This window comes from Bubalus kerabau, chromosome 4, assembly GCF_029407905.1.
Source record: "Bubalus kerabau isolate K-KA32 ecotype Philippines breed swamp buffalo chromosome 4, PCC_UOA_SB_1v2, whole genome shotgun sequence".
NCBI classification, from domain to species: domain Eukaryota; kingdom Metazoa; phylum Chordata; class Mammalia; order Artiodactyla; family Bovidae; genus Bubalus; species Bubalus kerabau.
In genome coordinates this window covers 107,646,755-107,668,044 of record NC_073627.1, presented here as the reverse complement: position 1 = coordinate 107,668,044, position 21,290 = coordinate 107,646,755, and the positions used below count along the sequence as shown (strand labels likewise).

The 21,290-nt window shown below is 43.2% G+C and overlaps 2 long non-coding RNA genes across 2 annotated transcripts in view; one reads left to right on the top strand and one right to left on the bottom strand.

Moving 5' to 3' along the window:
* Nucleotides 1-16,714, bottom strand: part of LOC129650065 (uncharacterized) — a 52,294-nt gene extending 35,580 nt beyond the window's left edge. Inside the window, exons 1-2 of the long non-coding RNA XR_008713562.1 lie at nt 16,376-16,714; nt 8,744-8,835 (exon numbers count right to left, since the gene is read on the bottom strand). This is a non-coding gene — a long non-coding RNA (uncharacterized LOC129650065). The remainder of the gene's footprint in view (nt 1-8,743; nt 8,836-16,375) is intronic.
* A 652-nt stretch (nt 16,715-17,366) lies between these two features.
* On the top strand, nt 17,367-18,507 carry LOC129651570 (uncharacterized). Its single transcript, XR_008714203.1, has 2 exons — nt 17,367-17,592; nt 17,950-18,507. It is a non-coding gene; the product is annotated as an uncharacterized LOC129651570 (long non-coding RNA).
* Nucleotides 18,508-21,290: the final 2,783 nt, after the last annotated feature.

Here is a 21,290-nt window from a genome sequence, read left to right as displayed (position 1 = left end):
ACTGCTGAGCTACCAAGGAAGCCCTCTTCATGTGTTATAAATCCCACCACCATTATTATTGTCTTATGTAGTCTATATTAATCTAAAATTATCCTTACATATTTCTCTTTTCATCGGTTTCTATTCCAGCCTGCATTTGTGTGACTTCTTTTGAACTCATCTCTCTTCTTCCCGAAGGGACCTCTCTTACTTTTTCCCTTTCCTCCCTCCTTTTTCTAAGTGCAGCTTTGGAAGAGATGAAATTCTCAGTTTTTGTCTGGCTGGAAAAATCTTTATTTTATTTTTGAAGGCTGTTTTCTCTCATAGATTCTAGGGTGGCAGGATTCTCTCCATACTTTTAAGTCATTTTTTAAAAACTCTTTTTAATTTCATTGTTATTTTCAGGGGGAGTCTTCCATCTGCCTAAGTTTTGCTCCTGTGAAAACAGTGTGTCTTCTGACCTGGCAGCTTTTAAGATTTCTCTTTGTCCCCAGTGTTTTGTGGTCTTATGACTATACGTTTAGGGGTAGTTTTCTTTGTATTTAACCCACTTGTATTTATTTTATAGAACTTCTTGAATCTGTGGCTTGGTATCTCTCAAAAGTTTTGGAAAATTATTATTTTCTCTCCAAGTACTGCTTCCTTCCTATTCTCTCACCTCCTTCAGAAAGTCCCATGCTGCTGCTAAGTCGCTTCAGTCATGTCCGACTCTGTGTGACCCCATAGAGGGCAGCCCACTAGGCTCCTCTGTCCCTGGGATTCTCCAGGCAAGAACACTGGAGTGGGTTGTCATTTCCTTCTCCAATGCATGAAAGTGAAAAGTGAAAGAAGTCGCTCAGTCGTGTCCCACTCTTAGCGACCCCATGGACTGCAGCCTACCAGGCTCCTCTGCCCATGGGATTTTCCAGGCAAAGTACTGGAGTGGGGTGCCATTGCCTTCTCCGTCAGAAAGCCCCATAACAAGTATTAATATGTTAAACCTTCTCCCTGTTTTTGTCTCATGCTCTTTTCTGTATTCTACATTCCTTTTTCTGTCTGTAATGATATGCTTTGCTATTAATATTTCCTGGTAACTCTCAGTTGACTAACTTTCCACTGGACTGCCAGGGTATTCCCACTGATCAATAATCTGTTAAATCTACTTCAGTTCAGTTCAGTCACTCAGTCATGTCTGACTCTTTGTGACCCAATGAATCGCAGCACACCAGGCCTCCCTGTCCATCACCAACTCCTGGAGTTCACTCAAACTCATGTCCATCAAGTCAGTGATGCCATCCAGCCATCTCATCCTCTGTCATCCCCTTCTCCTCCAGCCCCCAATCCCTCCCAGCATCAGGGTCTTTTCCAATGAGTCAACTCTTCGCATGAGGTGGCCAAAGTACTGGAGTTTCAGCTTTAGCATCAGTCCTTCCAATGAACACCCAGGGTTGATCTCCTTTAGGATGAACTGGTTGAACCTCCTTGCAGTCCAAGGGACTCTCAAGAGTCTTCTCCAACACCACAGTTTAAAAGCATCAATTCTTCGGCACTTGGCTTTCTTGAATCATTAGTCTGCTATAAACTATTGCTATAAAAGACAGATGTTTTTCCTCACATCCATACATGACCACTGGAAAAACCATAGCCTTGACTAGACAGACCTTTGTTGGTAAAGTCAAGTCTCTGCTTTTTAATATGCTATCTAGGTTGGTCATAACTTTCCTTCCAAGGAGTAAGCATCTTTTAATTTCATGGCTGCAATCACCATCTGCAGTGATTTTGGAGCCCCCCAAAATAAAGTACTGATATCTTAATATCAGTTACAGAATTCTCACTTGATCATTTTTAAAAACAGATTCCATTTCTTGGTAAAATTCTCCATCTTGTTACCTATTTTCTTGAACATGGTCCAGCCAATGTTTGATTATTTCAGTATCTGACTCACCTATCCATTTGTTTCTCTTTTCTATTTTCATCTCTGTCCTTTTTTTCATACCTTTCACAAATTCTGACTGTTTGCTAGATACACTGTGTAAGAAATGGTCGAGAGGCTTGCATAACATTATCTTCTTTCAGAGAGAATTTACCCTCTCCTTTGCAGGCACCTACGCGATGGTGAGTTCCCCTCAATGCCATTAGGGACTAAGTAAGCCTCAGTTTACTTCTGATTTTCACCTGCTCCTAGGGAATAGTTCTTTAGGGCAAGGGATCTAATACCTGGTGATCTAAGGTAGAGCAATGTGATAATAACTGAAACACACGCTAGGTTGCTTCAGTCGTGTCCAACTCTTTGCCACCCTATGGATTATAGCCTGCCAGGCTCCTCTGTCCATGGATTTTCCAGACAAGGATACTGGAGTGGGTTGCCATTTCCTAGCCTAGGGGATCTGCCCTACCAAAGGATCGAACCCATGTTTCTTATGTCTCCTGCATTGGCACGCAAGTTCTTTACCATTAGTGCCACCTGGGAAGCCCAATAATAGAAATAGAGTGCAGAATAAATGTAATGCACTTGAATGATCTTGAAACCATTCCTCCTCCACCCCAGTCTGTGGAAAAGCTGTCTTCCATGAAACTGGTTCCTGTGCCAGAAAGGTTGGGGACCGCTCCTTTAGGGTACTCAGATAAGACACTGACGTGTTTAATATGGCCTATCCTGAATTCCAATTTCTGTCTTCTCAGGACTGAAAGACTGCAAAGAACACCATTTTGATTTTTAGATGGTATTAACATGGCTTTTAAGCTTTCTAACTAATCCTCAAATTCCTTGAAGGGGGAAAACCTCCAAATGTTGGGCTCCCTTCTCTGTTTATCCCTTTTCTCAGAGCTCTGGATTATACAAGCCCTGATGCCTTGGCAGTCACAAACTTAATTTTCTTTTCTTCCTAGTTCCAGAAGATTTCCAAAATCTCAGCTAGCTTCTCAACCTCTCAAATGTCACCCTTTGCCTGGATCCTTGGCCTTTCAGACCATGTCAAGAAATTGGCATCTACCCAGAGGAGAAATGCAGTGTAGAATGTTAGGGTCACATCCACGTGCTCCCTTTCTTCCTGCCTCTCGGATCCTGAGTTTCTTAGTTGCTTTCTGATGCCTTGAAGCAGAATTTTTTTTTAATATGAGCTTTCCTGAATCATTAGTCTGCTATAAACTATTGATATTTTGCAGTAGGAAAAAAATGAAGAGTAAAGCAGTAACTAGGACCTTTCCAACAGAAAAAGTATCAGGTGCGTGTGTGTAAAATGAGTTATTTCAGTACATTTTTCTGGAAATGAAAAACTTGTTGAATCTTAAAGAAGCAAAAGTCATAGGAATAACAAGGGAAGTGTATATGCATATAAATGTCATTTGCATTCATTCCTTCCTTCCAGAAAAAACACTTATGATCCTGCTATCTGCCATCCACTGGGATAGGTGCTGTACGTGGGACAATAAATTTCTGGGGGCTTATCAGATATGGAGAAGACCCAGAACTGGAGGAAATACCAATTATCATGTTAAGTTCATCAGACAAGGATCTGTTTGTTTGGAACAATGGGTCTAGGTATAGAGAAATATAAAGAATGAAAACTAGGGCTGAGTAAGTATGAGAGAGAGCAAGCAATACCAAGAAATGAGGTGAGATGAAGAAATAAGTGGTACAAGACCATTTTGGGGAGGAGGTGGATTTGCACAGCAAGTTGCAGAGTTTCATTCCATGTTGAGTTGGGGGAGTCAGACTGTCATTGGGTGTAAGGAAGACTATCTCAGCAATAGAATATTGAGATGGACTGGAAACCAAGCTAGAAAGCCATCGGGATGGAGACCTCTGGATGATCAGAGTCCAGCAAAGGTGCATCCAGCATCAGAGCTTCCCTTCATGAGATCTGGATGAGCTGAACAGTCTATTTTCAAATGATGCTACAAGATTCAATTGGGCCTCATGCCTTCAGCCCTTCCCTTTCCCTTTGCTGTTTGTCCTTCCTTCCCCTTCCCAGTTTCTTCCTTATTCCTCCCTTATTTTCACTTCTGTTTTGCTTTACTTCTCTCATTAGAAGTCTCTCCATTTGAATGGTTTGGAGTCTTCTAGAAAAATGAATTCTGGGAGGGAAAAAAGGCGAATTCTGGGAAACATCTTGTCATCCTTGGATCTGTACAAACCAACACAAGTGTGTTTGTTGAAGCCCTCGGGATTTGACTACCTCTTGCACTGCACTGTGGGCTTAGCTAAAAGAACAGTTTTGTGTGTGTAACATGTTTCCCTCATTTCCTTCATTTTGTGACCTTAAAGAGACAGGGGAAAAGCCAGAGAACCAAAGTCACGCAGTGCTCCCCTCCAAAGACTGTGATGGAGCTGGGGTTTGAGAACCCATGCTCCTGCATCTGAGTCAGCAACTCAGCCAGCTCAGCTGGATAGTGCATGCCAGGGTGGCCCCCTGTGCATTAACCTCTGCGGCTCCCTCTCTCTATCGCTCATCAGCTGTTTCTTTGCCACTGAAAGCACACACAGTTCAGATAATTAAGCACTTGTGAGGCATTTTACATTTTCATGAATCTATCAACAGTGAATTATTTTTGAATATGCTCAGGCCATATACTCCAAGATTCTTTTCCATAATTTGCAGATGGGCATGGGTGGCTTCATCATGCATGCAGAAAGTGAGGCTGGAGCTGGCCTCTTACTTGCAGGCCTGCTTTTCAAGGCCCTGGGCATAGCTCTGATAATTTTGTGGTTGTAATTTATATTCTTTTTTCTTAATGATAGTCTTCCCCATCCTCAACATCCAACTTTATAAGATGAGATCCCACAAAAACTGAATCTACCCCCCGGAGAATATAAAATATTCTCATCTGGAGATTCATAAAATGACAAGTAACAAGACACTGTTTTTACTAGGCTAAGTCTAAAGTCAGTTGCAACCAATACTGTCTTGCCCTGATCCCTCATTTCAGATGTGTAACTTTAAGTTTGGAGGCAGTCTGCTCCTCACATGTAGGCTAGTTTACCTGTTATAAAGTTCTGTTTCTTCTTTTTTAAATTTTAAAACTGTATTTATGTATTTTTCTAGGCTGCGCAGCAAGGCCATGTGGGATCTTAGTTCCCTGACCAGGGATCAAACTCATGCCCCTTACATTGGAAGCATGGAGTCTTAACCACTAGACCACCAAGAAGTCCTAAAGCTCTGTTTCTTAAGTGTGGTGGTCAAGAGAATGTGTCTTGCAGAATGCCAACCACAGGGAGCTTAACTGATCAAGGGGCCATCACCATATTTGCACCAAGGCCATGTTTCCCACAGGCTGCTCCCAGCTGCTAACTCGGCACAGTGGGAATATCTGGACAGACCCAGTCCTGGGAGACAGTGGACTCTTCAATGACTGACTGACACAGGCCTCCCTGATAGCATTGCTAACCCTTCGTTAGACTTCACAGAAGCTCACAACACTTCTACCCAACTTCCCTTCCCTTGCTCCTTCACTTGGGGTCAGACTTGTATAATGTCTGATAGCTTTCCCAGGCTTCTCCCCATTTTCTGTCACACAGGCATTTCCCTTAAAAAAAGTCCGGGTACACTGAGTTCTGTTTTAGTATCTACTTCAAAGGATGCAAATCAATACTGACTTATTAACAAAAAAACAGGACTGGAACCATTAATAAAAGTCCCACTGAATTTTCAGAAATCTGAGGAAAAGAAAATTAAAAAAACAAAAACACTGTTATGTACCTCCCTGTCAGTTTTGCCCATTCTTGAAATTTTCTTTTCTCCTTCTCCATCTAAATCCTCTACACCTTCTTCAAAACCCTGGTTCTCCATCTTCTGCATTGCCATGGTCCTGGTTCTATGAACTTACACATCATGGTAATCCCCAACCAACTGGTGATGAACAGTCAGTCTTCAAAGGTAAAACCCACAAATGTAAGATAAGCTCTGGCTTACCACCCCCACATACCATTCTCCTGCAGTTTATAGACCAATGTTTCCTAGATTATGTTTCAGTGAAAGCAAGAGGTAATGTGTATTTTAGGAGAGAAAGGTTCCATGGTCAAATAATTTTGAGGGAAACATCACTGTGTATCATGGCCCTGTCTCAGATATTCAAATACACACCAGTACACCAAAGGTTTAGAAACAACTTATGGGAATGGCTTCGATTAACTCTATATTTTCCACCCTCATTTGACCATAGAAACATTTTTCCACAAAATTTCTACAAATAACCACAAGCAGCCTCCCTGGTGGTTCAGATGGTAAAGAATCTGCCTGCAATGTAGGAGACCTGGGTTCGATCTCCAGGTCAGGAAGATCTCTTAGAGAAGGGAATGGATACCCACTCCAATATTCTTGCCTGGAGAATTCCATGGACAGAGGAGAAGGCTGAAGAACTTATGCTTTCCAACTGTGGTGCTGGAGAAGACTCTTGAGAGTCCTTTGGACAGCAAGGAGATCAAACCAGTCAATCCTAAAAGAAATAAACCCTGAGTAGGCACTGGAAGGACTGACGCTGAAGCTCCAATACTTTGGCCACCTGATGCAAAGAGCCAACTCACTGTAAAAGACCTGGATGCTGGGAAAGATGGACGAGAGGAGGAGAAGGGGGTGACAGAGGATGAGATGGTTGGATGGCATCACGACTCAATGGACATGAGGTTGAGCAAACTCAGGGAGATAGTGAAGGACAGGAAAGCTTGGTGCACTGCAGTCCATGGGGTCACAAAGAGTCGGACATGAATTAACAACTGAACAACAATAACCACAAGATTTTATATTTTGCAATACAAGTTGAGAAATACGGCTGAAGCTATCTCTTTCAGAGATGCATGTGTATTAAGCCACCATCCGAACATAATCAACAGGGTAAGGGGAAAACCAACTGGTAATGCTGGCAGGTAGGGCACCTCTGGACCTCAGCCATGAGATCGAAAGAAAACAGGGCCAGGAATAGAGTAGGGTAGCGTGTACAGGGCAGGACTTGGGAAAGCAGGCACAAGTGTGTTAAAAGAGTTTACTTTTAACAGCATTTAAAGGGAGGGGCAACAGATTCTTCTTCAGGAAGCGATGCACAGGAAGCTCCATATCATCGCTTGTAGAGAATGGCCTTCCAAGGAAAACCAAGAGCTTCTGAGGTCCTGCCTGGCTTTTCAGGCTCTCTCAGCAACCACACAGTTTGCTTTCCTGCTAGCTAGCTTAATACAGCAAGATAAGGGAAAGTGTCTGACTACTCTTCAACTTGCCTCAGCATTCAGCACTCCTACATTGGGCCCCTACTGTGTGCCAGCCACTGTTCTGGGTGATGGGGATGCAGCAGTGAATAAGACCCAACAAGGTGCCTGTCCTCATGGAAGGTGAGCCAAGTAAATCAATTGAAGTATAACACTATTAACAGCAACTGCTATGAAGAGAATAAAGCAGGATAAAAGATTAGAGAGTTCACTAGGCAGAGTGATTGACTGATTGTGTGCGTGAGCTCAGTTGTGTCCAGCTCTGTGCTCTTTCTAGAGATCACAGTGTCTAGCTCTGTGTGACCTCATGGACTATAACCCACCAGGCTCCCCTGTCCATGAGATTTTTCAGGCATGGATATTGGAGTGGATTGTCATTTCCTTCTCCAGTCGATTGATTAGGTACAGCCCTTTGATAGCTTCAGTAATTCTTCTCCTGCTTTCAAAAATGACAAGAGAGAAGAGTGCTATCTTGGATGGCACTGCTGCTGCTGCTGCTAAGTCACTTCAGTCGTGTCCGACTCTGCGACTCTTGGACAGGACATCTGATATAACCCTGTTCCTGCTCTCCATGGGCAAGCAGAGTGTGAACGTCCCACCTACAGCTGTCAGAGCTCCGTGTCTAGCACAATTCCTCTTGGTCTGAGCATCTTAAAAATGCCGCTACCTTTCCCGCATCCTCCCACCCATTACTCCCATGTAATTACTGAAATGATTTCAGATTAAGATGTTAAAGTCTAAAATGTTTGTGGAAAAAAAAATTGGCAAGCTGTCACTTCTGAATACCCAGCTGAATTGCCGAATGAATAATAATGCAAAAATGCTTACTGAAAGAAGAATAAATAAAAGCTCATTGTTGTACAATAAATCCTTTTCTGTAAAACACCACTGAGGAAACTGGCTCTGGGCTTATCACATTTCCCTCCAAGTATTCAGGCCATTTTATTTCATTCTTTCCCGTGCTTTATTCTTTTCCAGGAACTGGTGTATGGTTCTACCCTATTGTTCCTCATGAAATATTAATGCTACAGGAGTGTATGGGGAGCGATGCCAGCAACAGGGCTGTTGATAGGAGCTGCCAGTGACTAGAATGACTGATTAGTTCAGAAAGTGGCAGCCACAGAGGGGAGGAGGTGGGAGAGGGTTGGATTGGGAATTTGGGATTAGCAGATGCAAACTGGTATACACAGAATGGATAAACAACAAGGACCCACTGTGTAACAAAACTATATTCACTATCTTGTGATAAACCATAACGGAAAAGAATATGAAAAAAGAATGTGTGTGTGTGTGTGTATATATATATGTATAACTGAGTCATTTTGCTATACAGCAGTAATTGCCACAAAATTGCAATTCAACTATACTTCAATAAAAGATAATTTCTTTTAAAAAGCAGAAAGTGGTAGCCAAAAGGAAGTGTGCATTATAGGTAGAGAAAGTTATTTTATTAGCCTTTAGCCCAAAGAGAAGCCCTTTTATTTATTTCTTTTAAACCAAAAAACCTAGATTTAAGAGTATCCACCCTGCCCCTTGCAGAGCAGCTCTGCTAAAGTGAAAGGGGAAGGACACTGATGGTGATCTCCTTACCACAAATCCACACAGGCCAGATTAAGATCTCTCTGGAAGGGCCCTTGTGCTGGTGCACACCTTCGACCGTGAACCACAGGTCATTGTCACACCTGAAAACTGGCAAGGCATGTCAGATAATTGGGCAATAACTAGGATTCTTTATTTTCTTGGGCTCCAAAATCACCGCCGACAGGGACTGCAACCATGAAATTAAAAGATGCTTGCCCCTTGGAAGAAAAGCTATGACAAACCTAGACAGCATATTAAAAAGCAGAGATATCACTTTGCCAACAAAGGTCCATCTAGTCAATGCTATGGTTTTCCCAGTACTCATCTACAGATGAGAGAGTTGGACCATAAAAAAAGGCGAAGCGCCGAAGAATGGATGCTTTCAAACTGTGATACTGGCAAAGACTCTTGCAAGTCCTTTGTACAGCAGAGATCAAACCAGTCAATCCTAAAGGAAATAAATCCTGAATAGTCATTGGAAGGACTGATGCTGAAGCTCAAATCCTTTGGCCAACTGATGCAAAAAGCTGACTCAATGGAAAAGACTTTGATGCTGGGAAAGATTGAAGGCTGGAAGAGAAGGGAGCAACAGAGGATAAGATGGTTGGATAGCATCATTCATTTAACAGACATGAGTTTGAGTAAATTCCAGGAGATAGTGAGGGACAGGGAAGCCTGCCATGCTGCAGTCCATTGGGTAACAAAGAGTTGGACATAACTGAGCTACTGAACAATATGATTCTACACAGCCCACCTAGCCTGAATATGTAGGATTAAAACATCCACTGTAACTCATTTGATTCCCCAACTCATTTGAGAAAGTAGGATTATTTTCCTTATTTTAAAGATGAGACAGAGGAAATTCAGAGAAGTGAAGTAATTTGTCCCAGGTCACACAGCCAGCAATAGGCAGAGCTAGAATTCTAATCTAGGTCTCCCTGACTCTCTAGATTGGGCTTTAGCCACTCTTTTATACCATTCCCTCTTCTTTACCCAGGTTCAAAGAAGGAGCATAGACCTTCTTCCCCACCCCTCTTCTTCCAATGGCTCCTATTTATTGTGTTAATCTTCTGAATGACCACTTTTCATTTTTCAAATACAAACTTGTTCAATCAAAGGAATGCTTCCCTAAGGGTGGGATTCTAGGAGACAGGTTTTTTGGAAGTGTGGTGATGGGGCAGGAATTATAGTGTAAACAGTGTTCCCTGGACTGTCTAGTCTACTTGTTCAGATTTGGATGCAGCAAATATTTATCAAAACCCAACGCTGCTGGTCTCCCTTCCAACCATGCTCAAGGATATTGGAGTGGGTTGCATTTCCTCCTCCAGATCTGCAGGATAGAGGTAGCCGTTTGAAAGTACAGACATGTTTAGTTCATACTGCTTCTAACAAGATCAAATTAGGGGGAAAATGCTTTATATCTGTTCAGTGGTTTCTCCAGTGTTAGGAATTCCATATTTTTTAAGCCCTTGGCCTCTCTGTAGAAAGCTGCCTACTCATTTTTGTTGCCTTGTGTTTGCTAATCAAGCATCTTTAAAGCAACGAACTCATTTGTTAAAAATCACCAAAGCTTTCCTATAACATCCAGAAAAAACATCAGATCCAAACAAGAGACCATAATTTCAACCTAATGCAAACTTTTATTTGCCTTTGGGATTGAAATCAGTATGTTCCAGGTTTGCTAATATCAACAGCATCAATGAGGGTGACAATGACTAAGGCAATGGAGATGCTCATGATGCCAAAAGTGTGTATTACAACTTCTTGAGTTTTATCATTGCTTTGAAAACAACCAAAACTTGTCAAAAATTCAAGAAATCTTCTACCAAATGATCTGAAGCAATATAATTTCTTTCCTTTTTTTTTTTTTTTGCGGTATAATTTCTTTTTTTTTTTTTATTTTATTTTTAAACTTTACATAATTGTATTAGTTTTGCCAAATATCAAAATGAATCCGCCACAGGTATACATGTGTTCCCCATCCTGAACTCTCCTCCCTCCTCCCTCCCCATTCCATCCTGCGGTGTAATTTCTAACCTAACAGTACTACCGTTGAGATGTACATACATTGCTCTCTGGGCAATTAGACAAGCAGAAAAAAAAAAATGAGATAAGAACCTAATAAAGAAATTAAGGTCAATGAGATTCTTTTTTTAACTGAGAAAAGCCTTTCATTTAAGGCACATCTGTTTTCAAACCTATTTACCATAATTATCATCTCCCCTTTCCTTTCATCTATCTCTTTTTTTTATTGTTTTTTATTTGGTCTCTCATCTTTCATGCTTCTTTTTAGCAAACAGAGCAGTGAAAGAAACAGCCTGCTAGATAACGAATTGCATTATTAATTTGGTTTGTTTTTAGGGAGGCTGGTTCTGACCTAACATATTAAATGAAGTTCCAGGATTTAATCAAGGAATGGAATCTGTCAGGAAAAAAGAATCAACTCTGCAGGTGAGTAAACTAAAAATAATTTGCATTTGGAGCTCTGTTTTAGGGGTGTTTGGTCCAAGTTCTTCCATGAGGAAATAAAATGAAAATGCTATGCTTTGTTAGTTTAAAAATCATATCCTTACAATAACTGGGAGAGTAGGAAGCTTTTATGATTTATTCTGTTCAGCCATCACTCTCTAGAGTCATTTGCACTCATGGACCGTTGGGAGAACATTAATTGACTTAAAGAGGCAGTAGTTATTGTCCAGGCAGCATTGTGCATCCTTCTGAAATGATTTATCCTGACCTGGGCTCTCCATCTTGCCCCCCTCACCACTCCAGCTTTTACAACACAGGATGGATCTACATGCCAGGGGTCAAATGGTGTCAGACTGAAAAGCTTCATCAATTCCAGAAACTTACCAAACCTCCTACTAGGAAATTTAAATGTAGGCACCTTGGCTGGCATCTCCAAGACATACTTGTGAGATATTGTCTATAATTCAAAGCAAAAAGAAAAAAAATGTGTGTGTGTATATATATATTCCTACTGTGTTGCAAAAATTAAAGTGGAAAAAGAGCTGTTGATTCTAATTCCTCAACCCAGGACTTCAGATGCCAATAATGACTGCCAGGAACAAACACCCACAGAGCACAGCCCAGAAACTTAATTGTTTTCTTGTTATTTAATATCTACGGTCCTCAGTGTGCACTGGTGCTGTCGGGCTTATTTACAGAGCCCTGCCTGGAGTCCTCAGTATATCCAAAGTGATGGTTACACATGTGAAAGGTTAGGAAATGCTAATGGAGAGTAAATTGCTTCTCCTTTTCTGTGCTACCTCAGAAAAATTAAACTCTCCAGCCTTCTCCTTTTCCTCCTTTTCTGTGCTACCTTGGAAAAATTAAGCTCTCCTGCCTCCAAGGTAAGGGCACTGGTTCCCATTTGGGGGGGTTCCATGTCTGTTGGGCCATCAATGTCTAGTATGAAAAAACGAAGGGGTTTTGAAGCAGAGGTAAGGAGGGGGATACTCAAAAGAGAAAGTGACTCAGGCAACTGGAGATCTCCTTAAAAAATGGGGCCTGAGTGGACCTTCAATGGATCTCCTGCAGGGGGACTGTTGGCACATTCACCTGGAGGCTGAATCACTGCTCCACTTACTTCACTTCTGCAACAACATTTATACGTTTGCCCCACTGCCTGTGCCCAGGAACTAGGTGATGGAAGGACACTTCATTAACATCCTGTACCACACCTGAGTTCAAGGAAAGACTGCCCTGTCTGTGCTGGGGACTTCTGCTGGATCACTTCTAGTTTACCCCCATGGATCCTCCCCATACCCAACTTTGCAGCATAGGTATAAAACCAAGAAAATGAGGAGGGTCGTAGATACCAGAAGCCTGTGTATACGGGGCCAGTTAGGGGTGGAGTGAAGTTCCGTCTCATCTTTACCTGCCTAATGCACATGACGCCCACAGAAAAGCGTCAGTAGCTAATGCCGCTGCTGCTGCTAAGTCACTTCAGTCGTGTCCGACTCTGTGTGACCCCATAGATGGCAGCCCACCAGGCTCCCCCATCCCTGGGATTCTCCAGGCAAGAACACTGGAGTGGGTTGCCATTTCCTTCTCCAATGCATGAAAGGGAAAAGTGAAAGTGAAGTCGCTCAGTCGTGTCTGACTCTTAGCAACCCCATGGACTGCAGCCTACCAGGCTCCTCCATCCACGGGATTTTCCTGCTACCTATGTTAAAACAATGAAAAAGATGACAAGACAAATCCTAGACTATCAACTTGTGACTTGGTCTACCTGCCTCTTCTGTTCAGGAGGGATTTGATTCTGCTTGAATTAAAGCACATGGCAACCACACACCTGCCATGCTCAAGCCCCTGCTCAGCTAGCTCACCATCTTATATACACGTCACCTAACTTCTGCCTTAGGCTCCAGTCCTGTTGGCCGAGGAGTCCCACAGGCTGGTGTCTGGAAACCCAAGAGGGAAACGTATGCTTTTGGGGGAGATTCAGGTGGCTGAGATCCTTAATCTGCTGAGACATCTTAGAATCTTATAGAATCAATGATTTATTTTCTGTAGGTTAGTTTGAAAGTAGGGAAAGAGGCAATAAACCAGGAAATTGGCAAAGTGCTTTTTAACAGTGATATTTGATGACCATTTTTAGGTTTAGGTTTATAAGACTAGGGTTCATGAGAATGTTTTTAAAATTTCTTCCTACACACTCTGCCTTTAAACAGCACCTGGGGTACAATCTCACCGCAGATGCAGTCTTCCCCAGTGTGGAGTTGGAGACAAGGATGCATTTCCAATGCCTGATGTTACCTGCCCTGCCTGCAGCTATCAGCCTACAGGTAGAATTCAACTGTCCAAATACTGGCTTGCCCTGGAGCTAAAGTGCCCACTGTGGTAACAGAGATGGAAAAAGCAGCATCTGACCTCTTCTGCCAGTATCACCAGGCAACTGAGAATGTGTGGGTGAAGAATAAATGTTTTGACCCCTCTAATTATTTCAACCGGAGCCCTAATTATGGACCCATGGCAACAGCCAATCACAAGCATCTGCTGTATTATTTGCGACCAATAGTCATGCTTTTTCTTAATCTTTGATAAAAATTTATTTCAAAGAGCAAGCACACCAAATTCTCAAAGAGAGTTTTAACAAAGGACCTTCAGTATTTCTTAAGGAGACTTTCATCACAGTAACCTTAAATCCTGCATAGTTTTCCTTCCTTAATCAGATAGGCAGGATGATCTCTAGAAAAAGCAGACAGCCTCATCACTCCTTACTTACAAATAAGAGACAAAAGACACTGTTGATTCCAATGGCTTCCACTGAGACAGTAAAATCTTTACATGCAGGATTCTGGAGCATAGGATTCAGGGACCCCTGTAACGTCCATCCCATGGACGGTTCATGTGCAAATTTCCATCTCTGCACCCAGGATTCAGGGTGTACAATCTCTCATAAGGTAATCAGGGTAAGTACTTATTCATGGAGTCTTAAGCCACACATCCAAATTTAATATAAAGAAACAAGGCTTTCATTGCTAGAGTTCAAATACTAAAGTCACATTACAATTTTCCATTCACTTGGGAGAAAAAAAGATGAGACTCTGGGATTTCTAAAAAGTGAGAAGAGGGAAATAGGAGATGTGGCCTGAGGCCTTTTTCACAAACATGAGTAGGTTCAACTGCATACAGTAAAAATTCAAGAAGATGTGGTTTAACAAGAGTTTTATTTTTCTTTCATGAAAAGGAAATGTAAGGAGGCAGGACTGACTAAAAGAGTTCTGCCTCTAATACCAACGTTGGGGGGTGGGGGGGGGTGCTGGTTCTCAGGAACCAGCTGGGTATCCTACAAATTAACTCAGTTCTGACACAATCTGCCCGGAGGCAGCTTCTGATTCCACAAGTTTGAGGGTTCAGTTCTACAAGACCTGCCTCCAAACTCTCACTTCAGAAACCAGTCAAAAGCCCAAGTATATCTGACTGACCAGTTACAGATTTAAGGTTCCAGCAACTTCTCCTTAGGTTCAATGAATTTGCTAGAGCAGCTCACAGAACTGAAACATTTTACTTACTAGGTAACCAGGTTATTAATATTAAAGAAGAAGAATTCAACAGCCAAATGAAGAAAACCACAGGGGGCTTTCACACTGTCTCCTGGCTCATCGCTCTCCTGGCGTCTCCACGTGTTCACCAACCTGGAAGCTCCCCAGACCCTGTTCTTAAGGGTTTCGTGGTGACTTCATTACATAGGCATGGTTGATTAAATCACTGGCCACTGGTAATGGATTCAACCTCTTTCCTCCCCTCCCCAAAGATCAAGAGGTGGGAAGTAACATCCCAACCCTCACTCACAGTGTTGGTTCCCCTGGCAACCAGCTCCTTTCCTACCCTTTGGAGACCTAGGGGTGGTCCTAGAGCCACCTCACTAGCATAATAGACACCTTGAGCCCTCTCACCCCTTAGGAAATTTGAAGCATCTGTGCTAGAAACAGGACAAAAGCTAAATATATATTTATTATAAACCATGATATCACAAATTTAAAGTCAGAAATCCCGATTCCGTCTGTCTTTACGTTCCGCAATCCTTAGGACTTGGCTTCCCAGCCTCAAGATAATCTTATGTTCACAAAATGGTCACTGTGGCTGCAGCTACTGGGTAGCCCTTCTCAAAGTGTGGGCTCCAGACCAGTAGCATCAGCATCACCTAGGAACTTCGACAAATGAAAATCCTCGGGCATACACCACCAGCTGCCTCAGAAACTGCGAAGCAGTTTTAACAAGCAGGGTTGTTAAACAAGGGAGCAGGATTTTAACAAGCAGCAGCCATTTTAACAAGCCCTTCAGATGATTCTAATACAACCTCAAGTTTGATACCCGTGACTCAGAGAGCAAGGCGGGGGACAAGAGAGAAGACGGATGGGTGTCCCTCAGGTGACTCAGGTCCTCATCAGGATGATTCCCAGAAATCCCACCAAATGACTTCTGGCTACTTCTTCCCACGCCCCTAATCTCCCCAACTCCCTTCCTCCGATCCTCCAAACAGCAAGGGAACCTGGGAAATGAACGTTTTTGGTGGCTACATAGCCATGCCAACACTATGGAGATTCATTGAGAAAAAGAAGGTGCAATAAACACCAGGGACATAACTGGCGGCAGAGTTAAACGTCACTAAAGCACAGGGACTGGGCACATTTTGATGACTGTCCTGAGCGTGGCATGACAGTGGTGAAACAAATTGTGTCAGTGGCTAAATGAGGATCGACCTTCAAGTTGCAATTTTGTACCAAGCAGCAGTAATATCAAACACCTGGATAGCCCATGACTCCACAACATTCAGCCCGGCTGGCACATGAAAAGACTTATCAGTAACAAAAAATTTTCAAGATAAACAGCATTACCTCTATTTTGAAACCTTTATATTTTTCAAAAGTCAGAAAAGCGAGCAGCCAAGCTGACAAAAACTTCTTAAGACTTACTCTGGTGACATCTCTTCACAATTAGCCAAATATAGTTAATATGTGTTCCATATCCCGGAATGAACTAATTGAGAATAAAATTAAAACCGGATTCCAACTCAGAAAACTCCCCACTCGCTCCCTCTTTCTTCTCAGTCTTCTACTTTTAGAAAAAGCGTCAAATGACAAAAACTGGGCATCCAAATCAGGAAAATAATAATTAAAAAAACTAACTCACCAGTTCTGTTCACTTGTCAGAATACATCTATGGCCATCTTTTACTCCTCCATCTAGATAGAAATCTGTTGGATGCATTTCGTGGTTGAGAAGTGTCCTTAGCTAAGCTCCTCAGGGCAGAGGAGCTTCTCAGATTTTGAGATTTGTGTGGCAGAGATTTATTGGGTATATGCAACACCTGTGGGTTTCCCTGGTGGTTCAGACTGTAAAGAGTCTGCCCACAATATGAGACCCAGGTTCCATCTCTGGGTTGGGAAGATCCCCTGGAGAAGGAAAGGGCACCCCACTCCAGTATTCTTGCCTGGAAAATCCCATGGACAGAGGAGCCTGCTGCTGCTGCTGCTGCCAAGTCGCTTCAGTCGTGTCCGATTCTCTGCGACCCCATAGACGGCAGGTCACCAGGCTTCCCCGTCCCTGGGATTCTCCAGGCAAGAACACTGGAGTAGGTTGCCATTTCCTTCTCCAATGCATGTAAGTGAAAAGTCAAAGTGAAGTTGCTCAGTCGTGTCTGACTCTATGGGACCCCATAGACGGCAGCCCACCAGGCTCCCCCGTCCCTGGGATTCTCCAGGCAAGAACACTGGAGTAGGTTGCCATTTCCTTCTCCAATGCATGAAAATGAAAAGTCAAAGTGAAGTCGCTCAGTCGTGTCCGACTCTTAGCGACCCCATGGACTGTAGCCCATCAGGCTCCTCGGTCCATGGGATTTTCCAGGCAAGAGTGCTGGAGTGGGGTGCCATTGCCTTCTCCCATGGAGGAGCCTGGCGGGCTACAATCCATTGGGTCACAAAGAGTCGGACAAAGAGTCGGTCTAAATTGTTAGACTGAGCGACTAACAATTCAACACCTGTGTGGCATGAGGCCAGAAGACTGGACAAAGTAGACGCTGGACTGTGGTACAACCCCTGCTCACTGTCCAAAAGGCTCAGAAGCCAGGCTGACCTCCAGGCTAGCTCCAACTGAGGAAAGGGGCCGAGCCTCGTTCCCACGCTGACATGTCATTGGCTGCCGCGGGCGTGGGAGGGCGTGTCAGCGTGCGTGAGGCCGCTCCCTTAAACGCACAGCTCCTGGAGAGGTCTTGGCCTGCGACTTCTGCAGCCTGCGTTCCCCGCTGCTGAGGAGGGGTGGGTGTGGAGGTCTTGAAGAGGGATCAGGATATCTGAGCGGGTCAGCATAGCATCCACTAAGCAAATGATCAGGATGTCAATAGATTCTAATGTGAGAAATTATCTGTAATTATCAAAGACGCTGAGTAAAATCCGAGTCCTCATCACGACCTACCTATAGCACACATGACATAAATACCACTTCTTGGCATCACCTCCCAAACTTCACCCTACCTCAGGACTTTTGCATCTGCTGTTACTCCCTGCTGGACATGCTTCTCTGTAGATAACCCTATGGGTGCTGTTGCATTTCAGTCCCACAGCTACTCAGATGTCACCATCGTAGAGAAGCTTCCTTGACCCTATCTGAAATGTCCCTATCACCTGTGGTTTCTTTGTTTATCCTCACAACTCATCACTGCTTGACATTATAGTAAATGTTTCTTTTTAAATTTTTATTTCTTTTCAGTTTCGGCTGCCCTAGGTCTTTGCTGCCGTCTGGCTTTCTCTAGTTGCGGAGAGCGGGGCCTACTGTTTGTTGCGGTGCTCCTACGGCTTCTCACTGCAGTCAGCGGCTTCTCTCGTTGACCAGCGCAGCTCCGAGGCGCTGAGCTTCAGTAGTTGTGGCGCTGGGGCTTAGTTGCTCTGCAGCCATGTGGGATCTTCCCCGAAAGGAGATGGAACCCATGTACCGTGCATTGGCAGACAGACTTCCAACCACTGGACCACTAGGGAAATCCCAGAAATATTTCTTTTTTGTTTGTTTGTTGCTTTCTGTCCCTCAGTTACAAAAAGAAAACCCATCAAGTCAATCGTGCATCATACCCAAAAAGTACTGCCTGGCACACAGTAGAAACACACTCCTAGGCAGTGAAGAAATAAAAGAATTCATCCTAACAAATTCTCTCTGATGAATTTACTAAACTGGAAGAAGTTGGTTTTAGACAGACATGAAGAGGGTTGCCTTGCTGTTCTCCTGAAATTATCACAATATAGTTAATTGGCTATTCCCTAATCCAAAATAAAAGTTAGAAAAAGAAATGAAGAGGATTTGTAAGAACCTGTAGATAACCAAGAAATGTTAACCAGTGCACCTCAGCCCATCCCAACAGGTTCTTTGAAGGAACTGTTATTATGATAGCTTATTGTCTTGCATCAGTTTATAATAAATATTTACACTGTTAATTTACATGCAGTAAACTATCTGCTTTTCCCATTTGGCATGTTGATGCCTTTATCGCTTTTATATCATTTATTGTGTTTTTATAGCTCAGTCACCTTAACCTTAACCTAGCCTTTAGGAGGAACAACTATAATGCAACTTGGAACAAAATCAGGTTGCTATTTGAGTTGTGTGTTGTGTTTTTTTTTTTTTTTCTCACAGGTTAACGAAAACCTTATTTTACGTTTATAGACTACTAAAGCCAAGCAAATGACTTTAGAAGCCCCAGCAGCAGCAGCACAGAGCTTTTGGTTGATGAAGCTAATGTTTGTTCCCTGCCTGCAGGGCAGCTTTCCTCCACCTTGGGTCTGTTTGATGAGTTCCTAGAGGCTCTTTCCAGAGCTTGGGGAGTAGGGAGGAGTGTTTGGAGCTGAGGCAGTGGAAGAGAAGGGAGATGAGGACCCTTAGGAAACAGTCTGGTCTGGGTTCCCTGCCAGGTCAGCTAACTGCCTCAGCGGTGCTGCTAGCCAAAGCCAGAAGTGACAGAACTGATTTTATAAGGGACTTTTGGGGACACTGACCATACAAAGAGTCGCTGCTGGGAGTGGATCACTAAGAGTAGTTCCAGGGTTGGGGGATCCACTCATACCACCATGGCTATTTGGCTTTCCAAGAACTGACAGCTTTGGGGTCACTGGAGACAGTGCCCTTGGGCATGGACAACTGGCAAACACGATGGGCAGCAGCAAAAGCAGGGCACCTCCTGGGAGTTTTCTTTACAGGCAGGTGGAATGGAGCTGAACAGACAAACAGGGAGAGGACTCATGCCTGGTCCCCACAACCACACAGAGACACAGCTCAGAGCCCGCCAGCAATAAAGGGGCAAGGGACACTGGAGATTTGCTTGAGCATTGTTGGATTCAGAGATTTAGATGTCACCTCTTTATATTCACAGCTAGGTGACATTTGGGTTAAAGAGTGATTGGCCCAGAGTCCTTGCAATGCAATTATCCCAGAAAAGCTACCTCTTAAAGCCTCTTAAAAAGTTTAATTTACATCTCAAATAGAATGCAACAGTTTTTCAGATTCCAATTTTTTTTTAACCTTGTTTCTGCAAAGGATGATTTCCATAACTTAAATGTTTGAAAAATCAAGTTGAAGGCTGAGATTCCTCTGAGCACATCAGACTTTGTCCAGCTGCCCTGGCTTGGAAGTGAGAAACACCAGCACGCTCTTAATCCAGAAATTTGGTTTCCTGTTCCAAATCACTTGACTGCATTTCTGCCTCCATACCTTATATTGGCATTTCATTAGCAAGCTTAAAAATCCTTCGGAATGACGCTCTTGTGCTTTGTAAAATCTCACCCAGCATCCTATGGGAACTCTAATTCGCTTATTCATCACTGAGTTTAGGTTGTTTCCTATACTTTCTTTTCTCCTCTCTGAATACAGGGGACTTTGAATTGCTGCAGCATATTGCGGCCCATGTTTTCCTTTTGTCTGGAGTGTTCTTGCTCTGGTCACTGCCCCCACTTCCCCATCATTCTCCCACCCTTCATCACTCATATCCCCAAATACTTGCCTGGAGAAACTTAACACTTGTACTCATTTTTTGCATTATTGATGCCGAGCAGGTCCCTGTGGGACTCCAGGGCACAGAGGCCTTTTTGTCCCCCATTCCTTGCAGGCAGGCCTCCAGCTTCCATGACTTTCTCTGAGTTCCAAAAGGCAAAACTGTAGCTAATCAAAGGAGAAGCAGCAAGAGGCTCATCCTTGAGGCAGAGGCTCATCAGGATTAGGAGAGGACCACTGGACCTTGACCTAGGACCATGCATATACCCTAATTTTGTCAACAACCCCATCCTTTAGAAAATGCAGAAGAAAGAAGATTATAAGACTGTTAATGCCTTGATCCTTACCACATATTCCTGCCTGACTATATAACCTTTCCCTACTCACAGAGGAGGGGGAAAAGCAGTTCTTGAGTTGTTAGCCTATTGTGTTCCCCCTTTGCCTGGCAAAATAATAAAGCCACTCTTTCTTTCTTCTCCATAACTCTCTCTGTATTTCTGTTTGGCACTGGTGCACAGAGAGCCAAGAATTTGGCAACATTATGTCCTCGAAGTCATTCTTAAAACTCTTCACCCTTGAAAACCCAGTGCCCCGTAATAATGAGATACATGTATACATGAGGCTGGTTCTATATAAGTGTAATTGGATGGATGGATAGATGCAGACCAAGCAAATGGTAGAATCCCATTCTGTGACAATTTTAGGAAATAAATAAGAATGTGGGTCTATGAAGAAGGAAGGGAAAATATTTAGGTTTCCAAAGGAAAAAAAAAATGTTCTGAGTGTATTGTGATGATTTTTTCCCCAAGGTCTGCTTAATTTTTAACTTCCTAGTAGGGGGTGACTGAGATAACTTTTTGAGGTCCCAACTGGCAATGCGATTCTCGGGTGAGGAGGTTTAGAGCTGGCTTCAAAAAAAAAAAAAGGAGTACATCAAGGCTGTATTTTCTTACCCTGCTTATTTAAATTATATGCAGAGTGACTCATGCAAAATGCTGGACTGGATAAAGCTCATGCTGGAATCAAGACTGCTGTGGGAAATATCAATCAGTTCAGTTCAGTTCAGTCGCTCAGTC